Here is a 13,353-nt window from a genome sequence, read left to right on the forward strand (position 1 = left end):
TCCCTGTATCATTTTATTATGATGTCCACAGTAGCACAGAGGTCACCAAATGCTTGGTATGAATATAACCAGGATTTGTGGCATTCTGAAACATCTTGAGAGACTTGGAGGGTCAGGTCTAAAGTCACAGAAGCTTAGAACTAAAAGGACCTCAAGGACAGATCCTGAGGACATTCAAGTAACTGAGTTGCTCACAAGTGCATGATGGTAGAGAGATGCCTTGCTTCTTTCTCAAGGCGGTACACTTCCCACTGCTTTGAAGGAAGAAAAATTAAGAAGTTGTTTTGTCTATTCTGTCTTTGGGTAACATTGTCCTAACTATTCTTTAGTAACATACCACACATTACATGTATTTGTTTCTTCTTTCTGTATCTTTTATTCATTGTGGCAGACAGACTCTAGGGCAGCTGCCATGATCCCCTACCTCTTGATATTCATGCCCTTTGATCTCCACCCTCTGAGTTTGGGCAAGACCTGTAACTTGCTTCTAACCAACTGAATGCATCAAAGGTAATGGAATATACATGGTTATATGTATGAGATTACCTTACATATGACTGTAAACATTCTTGATAGGAGACTCTTCCATAGCCTGCCTGGCCAGAGATGGCTTAGCTAGGTCCACTTCCTCAGAGTCTTATAAGGCTTCAGTCAAGGTATTGGCTAGAGCTGTGGTTTTATCTGAGGCTCAACTGGGGAAGGAACTGCTTCCAAACACATGTGATTGTTTGTAGTATCCATTCCTTGCATGCTGTTGGTTTGAGGGCCTCAGTTTCTTGCTGGTCAGAAGGAGGCTACCCCCACGTCCTTGCCATGTGGTGCTCTCCAGAGGCAGCTCACAACATGGCAGCTTGCTTTTTCAAAGCCAGCAAGGAAGAGACAGACTCTTGGTCATATTGGATATGGTCAGAAGACTCACTTATTTTAATTTTTTTAATATTTATTTATTTTTGAGAGAGACAGAGAGAGAGAGAGAGAGTGAACAGGGGAGGGGCAGAGATAAAGGGAGACACAGAATCCGAAGCAGGCTTCAGGCTCTGAGCTGTCAGCACAGAGCCCAACACAGGGCTCGATCTTATGAACCGTGAGATCATGACTGAGCCAGAGCTGGACGCTTAACTGACTGAGCCATGCAGGTGCCCCAGAAGACTCGCTTATTTTAAATTGCTGTATCTATTTGGGGTGAATTTGCACCCCATGATTTATGTTAAATTCTAAGGCTTGTGGTCATGTTCACCTTGACCATATCAATGTAAACCCATTCTGAACCTTTTTCATTAGTTACATAATGATACGGTTCAGGAGCTTGTGGAGCATATTGACTGTATTGTGAATTCAAACAAATGTACTATGTTTTTTTAAGTTTATGTATTTATTTTGAGGTGGGTAGAAGCAGAGAAAGAGGGAGAAAGAGAACATCCCAAGCAGGCTCCGTGCCCTCAGCGCAGAGCCCAACTCAGGGCTCAATCCTACGAGTGGTGAGATCATGACCTGAGTTGAAATCAAGAGTCTGACACTTAACCAAGTGAGTCACCCAGGCCAAACATAGTGTATTTTAAGCAAGGAAATTGTATGCACTATTAAATTATCAACGAACCTACCACTTGGCCTTTACTAGACCAGAGTGACTATCAAAGCAATAAATTTTAATTTTTGCTTGGCAAATCAATTTCACTGCCATGTTCTTTCCCCTCCTTCCTTCCTTCCTTCACTCCAAATGTTACACAAAAATAAGGTAATATTTGGGCACCAATGCTCTTGGAATTTATGGTAATCTCTTATCCCACCCCCCCCCACCCCGCTGCTTCAGAAGTATGTCATGCTCTGTCCCTACAGTCATCTGTTTTATTTTCTGCATATTTCTTCCCAGTGACAGCTTTGCTTCTCCCTGCTTCCAACAGTGATTAGCTCACAAACTACCTTATGGTTGAGTCCAAAGGCTTTGCCCAAAGGGACACACAACTGGCAGAAACAGCAAAAAGAAAGTGTCCCTGTTTTAACATTAATAGGAAAACTTTTACCACAGCACCAATTATAACTTCTTTAGTTACTATGACATCAGATTTTAGTCTTGACAAAACTGATAAAGCTCTAGGCATTTATTATTGGATAGTCTCGGGATCCTTTATTTCCCCCTTCATTACATGGAAACTAGCACTGTTTTATTTTAGGTGCTTGGCAGTGACAAAATACCAATAGAGGTCAAAGCCAAATCCAGTGAAGGAAGGCAATCTGGTTTAGATTTTCCCACTGAACTTCACCAAGGCTGGGCTTCTCCTGGGAGATAGTCTGAACTGTTTCATTTCTGCCAGCATTATTGTAATTTCGCAAAGTAACTATAATATTATTGTTTACTGACAATAGTCTAAGTAAAAATAAACTACTGGTGAACACAATTCAATTTTAATGACCTTAATGGGAAAGTTTTATTTCTATCCCACTAAGTATTCTCGTTCCTTCAAAGAACGGTTAACTTTTATGTCTTATTTTTATAATGTAGAACTCCTTCCTAAACTTCAACCATCTTTTCAGTGTTTCAACTAGAATTTAATATTAAAGTTTATTTTATTATTTATTTTTGTGGCAGGGAGAGGCAGAGAGAGAGGGAGACAGAGAATAAAAGTAGGCTCTGTGCTGTCAGCACAGAGCCCGACACAGGGCTTGATCCCACGAACCATGAGATCATGACCTGAGCTGAAATAGTCAGACACTTAACCAACTGAGCCACCCAGGCACCCCATCCTACTACAGTCAGAGGTCCATCCTTTCTTTACCTGCATCCTTTCAATTCATCCTTCCAGGAGTTCTCATTCATTTTCATTAGTATGATACAATTCAAGTCCAAGGAACACAGTTCCCCACAGTGTGGTCATCACCTAGCACTTCTACACGTTGTGAACAAAGCTAGGCTTTGATTAAAGGTATCTATAAGGCATTGAGGTGCAGTACATTCAGCTTGAACAAAAATATGCAGATTTTTGTTGCATTTTGTTTGACGACTTTGGCTTGGGATTCCTCTGTATTGTATACACTGAAATTCTTTGTAGGTGACTACAATAAAAAAATGTATTTTCTTCTACTTGCAAAACCCAAATAGTGGAAGAAAGCTGCACATTACCTTTCCCCATGAGGCCTTTGACTTTTTCCCCTAATGCCTTTTGAGAGAGTCTATCATTAATTTTAGATTAGGAGCACAGAGCCTCTCTGTTCCCATAAAATGTTTTAATGCTTCATTTCTAGAGATGGGCTATATGGGGAGCTCTGTGAAGCTGTTCTTTGTGAGAAGTAAAATACTTCCTCACAAAAAGAGAAGTAACGTTTCTGGTGAACAATGGAAGCCTGGCAAATGTACTTGGTGTTTGAATCAGAGTTCATGCTTTGCAAATGGGAGCATGGTTTGCTCCTAGAAACATACTACCCTGTGTCCGGCCATTTCTTGCCAACGTCAACCTGTGTCCCCTTTAGCCGCTTCACTACACTGCAGCTGTTATATCCTGACCACCATGGACTTCTTTCGTCCTTTCTGCCATTACAACAGGGTCATTCACTCCTCCCTTTCTGTCTCTTTTTTAAAGAAATATTTTCCTCCCCCTCTCTGCCTGGGAATGTATATGTTCTTGCTTTTCCCTCACCAGATCTTGCTGAGCTCATTGTTTAGCCTATTCTTTCTAATATACAGGACTTTGCATTAAGGCTACAAATGAACAAGAAATGGCTGGGTCCAAAAACAATAAATCACTAAACAAAAGCAGGGAATGGGACTTTTTTTTTTTCATCTAGAGACTTAATTTCTTCACGTTTTCTTTGGTTTAATCTTTTTTTAAAATGTTTATTTATTTAGTTTGAAGTGGGGAGGGGCAGAGAGACAGAGAGAGAGAGAGAGAGAGAGAGGGAGAGATAATCCCAAGCAGCCTCCGCGCTGTCATCGCAGAGATCAATGCAGGGCTCGATCTCACAGACTGTGAGATCATGACCTGAGCCAAAATCAAGAGTCAGATACTTAACTGACTGAGCCACCCACGTGCCCCGGGTTTCATCTTATTGCAGGCAACTTGTAATTTTCCAACATTCATATTAGTAAAGTTGGCTTTGACTTGATCCATTTTTATCAAGACTACCCCAAATGAGAGAGAGCTTTTGTCTCTCCCTTAAATACCATCAGCTTGTTTTTCCACTGCTTTTGCTTCTTCAGCTGGCTTCTCCACAGCAATAGGGAAATTAATGTGTCTTCTTAACATTGTATGTAAAAACTCTTCTAGTCTTCTAAAAGTTTTTTAAATGTTTATTTTTGAGAGAGAGTGCATGCACGTGTGCACAAGCAGGGGAGGGGCAGAGAGAGAGAGAGAAAGGGAGACACAGAATCTGAAGCAGGCTCCAACCTCCAGGCTGTCAGTGCACAGCCCAGTGTGGGGCTCAAACCCCCAAACCATGAGATCATGACCTGAGCCAAAGTCTGACGCTTTGGCACTCCATCTTCTAGTCTTCTACATAGGAGTCACCAGCATAAAAAGGATTTAGAAGTTTTCCTTATTCTTAGGTAAAATAAAATCAGTTGTCTAATCCTATTCATTTTTATTTTTTTAATCAAGGTATAATGGACCAGTTTCAGGTTACCACATAATGATTTAATATTTGTATATATTATGCAATGATCACCACAGTAAGTCGAGTTAACATCTGCCATCAAACATAGTTCTAAAATTTTAGTTTTTATTCTGCTAAGAACTCTTGAGTTCTACTCTTCTAGCAACTTTCAAATACACATCACAGGGGCACCTGGGTGGCTTAGGCAGGTGAGCATCTGACTTCGGCTCAGGTCATGACCTCGCAGTTCATGGGTTCGAGCCCCGCATCCAGCTCTGAGCTGACAGCTCAGCTTCAGATTCTGTGTCTCCCTCTCTCTCTGCCCTTGCCCACTTGCACTCTGTCTCTCAAAAATGAATAAACGTTCAAAAATTTTTTTTCAAATACACATTACAGTGTCATTAAGTATAGTCACCAAATTCTTTTTGGAAGGTGGGATATTAGTAAGGAAAATAATTTTATAGGCCACTTCTTCTCACACTTCAGTGAGCACCAGAATCACCTGGGGTTAAGACAGTTGCTGGGCCCTGCCCCTGAGATTCTGATCCCTGTGCTACTGAGGCTACTGGTCATTAGACAGCACGTGCAGCACGCTGAGTAGCCCCTCCAATCAAGAGATTCTCTAGCTTCCCCTGGATTGCTTCTCAAAGTGTTCCCCTAACGCAAAGAACAGATTGTTGATAGTAAGTGTGGAACGACTGACAGAAAATGATAGATAATCAATAGGTAAATAATAGAATCATGTGATGGATCTTAAATAATAACAGCTTTTAAAATTTTGTCATTGGGGAGCCTGGGTGGCTCAGTCAATTAAGCGTCTGACTTTGGCTCGGGTCATGATCTCACGATTCGTGGGTTCAAGCCCCTCATCAGGCTCTGTGGCTTCAAGCCCCGCATCAGGCTCTGTGCTGACAGCTCGGAGCCTGGAGCCTGCTTCGGATTCTGTGTCTCCTTCTCACTCTCTGCCCTGCCCTTGCTCATGCTCTCTCAAAATAATAATAAAATAAACATTAAAAAATTAAAAAACAATAAAGTTCTGTTGTTAAAATTAATAAGTTTTTACAGCATGGGTGCACACTACAAAAAATAAAAGGGCACTAAATATGTATATCACAAACTGATCTGTCCCCACATTCCAGATCCACACTCCCACTTTGCCAAATCAACCGTGTTTAAGTATCTTGTTTGAGTATCTGAATTTCACATTTTGAAAGAAGTTGAGAACTGTCCTCCACATAGTTTGTGCCAGTTTATACTTCCATCAGCTGTTATGGGGATGCTTATTCCTCCACACTTGAATGGTATTAGGCAATACCAAAATTTTGACCTGTCCATCTGATATGTGAAAAGCAATATCTAATTTTTATCTTATTTTATGTTGTATGTAATCATGAGAGAAGTTAAACATCTTTCAGTTGCAAAACCGTGGATAATCTTTAATACAGATGGGTGACCAGTCTATAAACTCAACTTCATAATTTCTTTTAAGCAAAAGTGTGTGCTTTTCTCGTTCACCTGTTGATAACTTCCTTTTGTTGAACCTTACCTCCAAAAGTATTTCAACTACTTTTGAATAAAAAGAAATAAGTTTGGTGACCCCTATGGTCTGCCCTATCCCTCATTTCCCCCAAGGAAATTCTATTTATAAGCCATTCCTTTGGGAAATGAACAAGGTGACACATGTTTGCTGATGGTATTTTATATAGAAAATGATCCATCTCCAAACCCAAGCTTTCCTAACGGGAAATGTCAATTTAGCAAAGTGTAGATGATAGGAAATTAAACTTTGACTCTGGTACCATTATGAAAGCTGAATTTTCCTCAGCTTGTTTATTGGTATTCACTTGAAAGAAACACACACACACGCACACGCACACACACACACACACACACACACCTCAGACTTTTTGAAATCAAATGCATTTCCTGCCTTCTTCTTTCCTCAGTGCTCTTACGACCAGCCTATTTATAGCCCAGAAAAGGAAAAAGCTCCACTGGAGGCAGGAAAACTAAGTTCAGAAAGAATAGGAGGAAGTGTGCCTGCCATTTAGCCAAACAACCTTTAATTCATTGAGCTCAAAGCCTAGCAGCTTCACTGTCGTTGTTAGGCGTAAACAGCTTGCAAATTTGAATTTTTTTTCTCTCCCCACTTTTGGCCAGCACTGGGGCATTGAAGGTGATGGCAATGTTTCAGAAGCCAGAACAGAAATCTCTAGGTGTTTGCACACAGGGAAGAGAAACTTGTTAGGGGTTGGTGAAGTGGAAAGAGAAAATTCAAGAGAGGAATGAGCTTGATATGATTCCACGTCTGTGAGTTAAGGTAAGTGTCATTTTTAAGACTGTCCATTGTTATGTCTATAATGGATATCATGAGCAATGGATATTAGCCAGAGACAGTATATATGCTTTGAAGGCAGGTCCTCATGAAAAGCTCATAAGCTTATTTATATTTCTGAAGAAATATAGAAATCAGTCTCAGTTATGACATATTCAGTCTTTAACAATGATATATATTTTTTTGAAATAGTATTTGTTTCCTTAAGATAGCTTTATCTCCATTAAGCTTTCTTCAGTTTCGTGATCACCAGGGGATTAAATAGTATAAATACTTTTGCTGAAGATCATTTTTGAAAAATGATTTCTAGGATTTGTCTGTTTATTCTCTTCAAAGTGCTGATTAATGATCATGTACCATTTCTTTAATCAATACTGGTTTAGAATATATTTAAATCAGCTCTCAAACTTGTGAAAAGTTACTTAACTAAAAGTTAAATTTTGTAGAAAAGTAAGTGAAGATAAAGTTGTTGTTGTTGTTGTTGTTGTTGTTTTCAACACAAAGCTTCTTCTCTGGGACATTCATTTTCAGACAAAGGAGGACTTTCTAGAAGCACCAAAACAACACTGAACAGCTATGGTGATAGAAACTGTTCACAATTTATTTACATTTAAGTTAGGATTTCAAAACATTCAATTAGCATGCATTTTCTGAGTGACCTGAAAAATACCACTAGCTTTGGAAGTGGAAAGGTGGAAAGGTTAAATCCAAGAACAGTTGATGCTGCCCACAAAAACTTGGAAAGCTCCTAGGGACATTCCGAATTCTTTTAACATTCCTTGCCATCAGACAAGCACATTTGTTGAAATGATGCACCATATTTGCATCCACCACTGATAACCACCCCCCATTTGTGTCCTGCAGTAACTTGATTGATGTCACAATGACAACAAAGGGATACGTCTCTAGTGGTCTGTTGAAAAGAAAGAGCAGAAGGAAACGTTGGCTGTTATTTTGGCTTATCCCAGTTCAAGACTGGTATGTTTAGAATCTGTTGCAAGAAGATAGCAAAGCTGGAAGCCAGAAAAAGCTGAGCCAGCCAGATTGTAACTGGTGCAAGGAGCCAAGACGTGGCTGTGGCTCCATGTGGACTTGACTGGCTGTTCTCCTTCCTAGGAGAGTTTAAGCGTTATTAGTATTTTTTTTTTCTGTTTAGAAAAATTACAATCCATTCCTTGGAAACTGTAGCAAAGTGTAGTATTCTTGAATAGAGAGAACCAGTTTTCTTAGTTGCTCTGAAACCATAAAAATAAAGACAGAAATAACATAAATCTGGGTAAATATGATAGATCTGAAGAAACAAGTAAAACTCTTAGCACTTGTTTCCAAGACACTCCAGTGCCACAAAGTCAGTTCTGCATCCATTTTATTTTTTCCACCAAGTGAAATCCAGGGTAATCTGATTAATTTCCACTCCACGTGAGACTAGTGGTAGAGATGCTGCTTACAGTGGTCCTGGTTTCTGTGAGTGTTGAACTCCCTGCCCTTACAGTTTCAAAACAACTTTTTCATTTGAAAAATGTATATTTTTCTTTTTTTAAAACATATTTTTAGGGGCGCCTGGGTGGCGCAGTCGGTTGAGCGTCCGACTTCAGCCAGGTCACGATCTCGCGGTCCGTGAGTTCGAGCCCCGCGTCAGGCTCTGGGCTGATGGCTCAGAGCCTGGAGCCTGTTTCCGATTCTGTGTCTCCCTCTCACTCTGCCCCTCCTCCGTTCATGCTCTGTCTCTCTCTGTCCCAAAAATAAATAAATGTTGAAAAAAAATTAAAAAAACAACAACAACATATTTTTAATGTTTATTTATTCTTAGAGAGAGAGAGACAGCACAAGCAGGAGAGGGGCAGAGAGAGAGACACACAGAATCTGAAGCAGGTTCCAGGCTCTGAGCTGTCAGCACAGAGCCCGATGCGGGGCTCGAACTCATGAACCGGGAGATGATGAAACTGAGTCGAAGTCGGTCGCTCAACTGACTGAGCCACCTAGGCACTCCCAAAATGTGTATTTTTCACTTGTATATTTACATTTTGAGAATAGAAATGTTTTAAATACGATCAAAGATTTAACTAATAGAGACAATTAGGAGTTATGTATTTTATTCTAAGAACACATTTTTTTTTCACTTTGAGAAGTCTTATGCTTGGTCATTGGTTTCTGGATGCCCGCAGATGGTCATAAATGTGTTCCTGCAATGCCAGTTATTTAAAATAGATGGGGGGGGGGGGGATTGTTTAATAGTTTTACCAGTTTCTTGATTTTTTTTCAAGCTCCTGAGTGTATTTTATGTTAGAGTTAGCTAATTTTGAAAACAAAATTATGAGCTTTTTTTTTTTTTTAGCTTTTCTATTAATCAAATAGAAATCCGTTGCTTGGTTTCCAGCATGACTCTTATTTACTGTGTGTTAATAGGTGACGTTATCAAGCCACCTCTGGCCCTCACATTTAAATATAAGTGAAATCAGATTACTGAAGAGATAGTGTGAAGTGATGACAAATTGACATGTCACCATGTGTAACCCATGACTTGTAGGATGCGTTGAAATGGAGGGTGGGGAGAAGCATGCCAAGGTCAGGCAGCTGGACCCACCTGGCCTGATTCTGTGGGGACGGGGGGGTTGCATATTGGTTTTAGTGTGTCTGGGAGCACCTCAAATCCAGGTAAGTGGCCGCTGGAGGTTTTCTTTCTCCTCTGCTCTCATCCCTTCACGCCCTATATTACAGGTTTACAGCAGCCCCACACCACACAAGCATATTTATGAAGTTTTCCTACTTGCACTGCAAACTTTACCTTTGATAACTCAACATTTACTCAGAGAAATGGAATTCTATAGGACACAGAGCATCTTATACCAAATTAATGATTAATATTAACCAAATTAGGGGCGCCTGGGTGGCTCAGTCGGTTGGGCGTCTGACTTCGGCTCAGGTCATGATCTCGCGGTCCATGGGGTCGAGCCCCGCGTCGGGCTCTGTGCTAACAGCTCAGAGCCTGGAGCCTGTTTCAGATTCTGTGTCTCCCTCTTTCTCTGACCCTCCCCTGTTCATGCTCTCTCTCTCTCTCTCTGTCTCAAAAATAAATAAATTAAAAAAAAAAAATTAACCAAATTAGTGATGTACATAGTGGGTACCAGATAAGGAGGTCCTCCTGACTCAGGCAGGTTTCACGGAGGTATGAGGTTGAGCTGACCTCGCAGGGCGGAAGATCTGATGGTACTGTGAGAAATAAGTGTCTGAGACGAGATTGGAACTGTGTACGTGGGCAGGGATGGGAATATTCTTGGTGTGCCCAAGGAATAGGGTTGTCAGATGAAAAACAGGATTCCCAGTTACATGTGAATTTCAGACAAACAACAAACTTTTTTTGAGTGTAGGTATCTCCGATTGCACTGGTGTGTATGAAGCCTACTGCATGGGACTTACTTATTCAAAAATATTGTTTGTTGTTTATCTAACATTCACATGTAACCGGGTGTCCTCTGCTTTCATTTCCTAAATCTGGCAACCATAGCAGGGAGCTGTGTGTCAACAGCTTGACATAAGCAGCGGCAATAAGCATAAGGAGCAAGAGAGAAGCGTCTGGAGGAGGTTGGGGTCAGACTGTGGTGGGACTGTAATGCCAGACAGAGGGGTGCAGAATCTAATTTGAATCCCCTGGGAAGCCAGTGAGGGGCTTTGAAGAAGGAAATGACATCAGTGAGATTTGCCCATTCAAGGCAGGACCTGGTGGGTCAAAGAGAGCAGGTTTCTGATGCCTGGTGACAACAGAGAGAAGGAAACCAGATGGAGACACATTAGAGAACAAATCAACATGTTTTGTAAACTAATTGGCTATGGTTATAGGAAGAGAGGAAGTGTTACAGAGGATGTTATGTTTTACTGTCTATTCTAAGAAATAGCCAATCAGAGAGGTAGCAGCAGGTCAGGGAGTTAGCGAGGAAGATGAGGATTTTGGTTTTAGGTCTATTAAATTTGATGCTGTGATGGGATAGTCAGGTGGAAAGAGTAAGTGAACAGCTGGAAATGGGAAACAGCTTAAGAGGGAGGTGAGAAGCAGAAGAGATAACGGCCAGCATTTCCTTTTCTGCTAAGCCTTTCATGTCCAGTGTCTCGTTGAATGCTTACAACCACCCATGGGCAGGTTGTATCACTGGCCACATTTTATGAATGAGGAAACTGCAGCTCAGAAAGGTTAAGTAACACGTTCACCACCAGCTAGCTAGTGAGAGACAGGTAGAGAATGGAACGCAAGTGTGTAAGAGGCCAAAGCCCACGTGCCTGCTAATTCCCATGCAGAACAAGGAGGATCTGCCCTGGATTCATTTTTTGCATCTGCAGAGATCTAAAGGAACCAACTTTCCATGCTGTTATCCGATTATTATTATTATTTTTTTTTTTTTGAGAGGGAGAGAGAATGCATGAAGAGGGGAGAGGGGTAGAGGGAGAGAGAGAATCTTAATCAGCTTCCACACTCAGTGTGGAGCCCTCCGCAGGGCTCTGTCCCACAGCCCGGGGTCATGACCTGAGCTGAAATCAAGAGTTGAGTGTTCAACCAACTGAGCCACCCAGATGCCCCACTGTCGCCTGAGTTTTAACTGGATTCCTGGTCTTCAATTTTTTCTCAGTGTGGTAGCTCTCAGAGTTATGCACCTTTTAGTTAATCTCCCTGAGGAAAAGGGAGGAGGTTATACTCAGAGATTTTTGTGTTTATTTATTTGCACATTTATTTCCAAAATTGGTTTTCCCTTCAGTGCCTCATTTTTTACTTTTCGTCACCTACCCGGTGAATTAAAGATTATGCAGCAAACAGGCCAGAGAATGTTGAACTCCTTACTCTATCCTGGGTTGCCCTCTAGTGGCTGCCTCAGGTAACGACGCTCAGGCCAGGCAAGGACCACGCAGGCAGCCTCTGCTCCTTAGGAAACCAATAGTTCAGAGAATCACTGCAGAATCATCTGTGGGTTCCTCAGTGGTTTGGAGGCTAGTTGTGCTAGGAGGTTCTGGAAAAGGACTTCGTGGAATTACGTACCCCCTTCCAGCTAGCTGGCCTGAAGGGCATTTTGAATAGACCAGTGTTATATTTATCTTAAACTTTGTAAAAAAAAAAAATCACTTTTTTATCTTGTTAGGAAGGTACATATTATCAAGTTTGGTTATTAAATAGCTTTTAATGCACCTATGTGATTTGATTGTTAATAAATTTTCCTTTTATTCCAAATATTTACTTCAAGATACACAATATAGTTTTTAGTCAAAAGTGAATAATCTGTCTTTGAGGAACACAGCCTAAGGAAATATTCATAGATTCAGACAAAACTGTATATAAAAGAATGCTTACCTATTTGTAATGGACAAATTTTGGACAAATATACAGTAAAACCTTGGCTTGCAAGCATAATTTGTTCCGGAAACATGCTTGTAATGCAAAGCACTTGTTTATCAAAGCGAATTTCAAGAACCGTTGGCACAGTTGTGATCATGTGATGTTTGGCGTCCCATACTACTCGTATTGCGAGACATCATTCGTTTATCAAGTTAAAACTTATTAGAAATGTTGGCTCGTCTTGCGGAACACTCGCAGAAAAAGTTACTTGCATTCCAAGGTTTTATTGTACAAAAAAAAAAATAAGGAAATTGTTGAGTAGTATTCCACAATGTGGAATTTCATATAGGCATCAAATTACATTAAAATATTTAATGTTTATACTAAATGCTAAGTGAAAAAGAGAAGGCAAAAAAAATTATATACATGGTATGATCTCACTTTCTTAAGAAATATATATGTTTACATGAAAAAGCTGAGAGCTGAGCATTTATATACCAAAATATTAACAATAGAAGTCTCTAGTTGGTGGGATAATGGGGATTTTTACTTTCTACTTGTTTCCAGGATAAGCATGTTCCCCAAGATAAGCATGTACTACTCTTATAATCGGGAACAAAAAAACAGTTATGTTTTGAAAAAGCGGAGAGCTGAGTGCCAGTGTTCTGATTTCTTGCTGTCATGGCTGACAATCATGTAGGTGCTAATTCAGCTTCATTTACGGCCTCTCTGCCCAGTCAAGAGCTGTATCCTGTTTGGGACAGCATAATTCATTGTAATGGAAAAGATGATGATGCACTAGCCTGGTCTATGACTTCACTATATTCATCAGCAACAGGAAACAAAGACACACACTTTTTTTTCATAATTGTTTTAGTAATAATTGACAATTGGAGGAAATGAATGGCAGAAAACAATTATGGGCAGACAAGATGGTCAGCAGATCAGACTGGGAAATGCAAAGGGGCCAGTCTCAGTTTTGTTCCTACAACGATTTCAGAACATTACAAAGATATTATTGTTTTGTTTTCAATCCACTCCTGAAATCACTGTTGTTTTTACCAGCAGTTACACAATTCTTTGCTGGCAGCAGTGACCCCCCCAATATGTTTTTGAT

The 13,353-nt window shown here is 40.5% G+C and overlaps 1 protein-coding gene across 6 annotated transcripts in view; it reads left to right on the forward strand.

The window, feature by feature from the left end:
- Positions 1 to 6,616: 6,616 nt before the first annotated feature.
- The window catches only part of RASGRP3 (RAS guanyl releasing protein 3), a 107,438-nt gene continuing 100,701 nt past the window's right edge, over positions 6,617 to 13,353 (forward strand). For 4 of the 6 annotated variants that reach the window (XM_086700349.1, XM_086700351.1, XM_086700348.1 and 1 more), the window contains exon 1: positions 6,619 to 6,904. The gene's annotated coding sequence lies outside the window, so the exon portion shown is untranslated. Of the gene's footprint in view, positions 6,905 to 13,353 lie in introns of all 6 variants that reach the window. The other 2 variants (XM_086700354.1, XM_086700355.1) reach the window with 1 other exon arrangement.

The sequence above is a fragment of the Puma concolor genome, chromosome A3 (genome assembly GCF_028749965.1).
Source record: "Puma concolor isolate L17-30 chromosome A3, mPumCon1.1.hap2, whole genome shotgun sequence".
NCBI classification, from domain to species: Eukaryota; Metazoa; Chordata; class Mammalia; order Carnivora; family Felidae; genus Puma; species Puma concolor.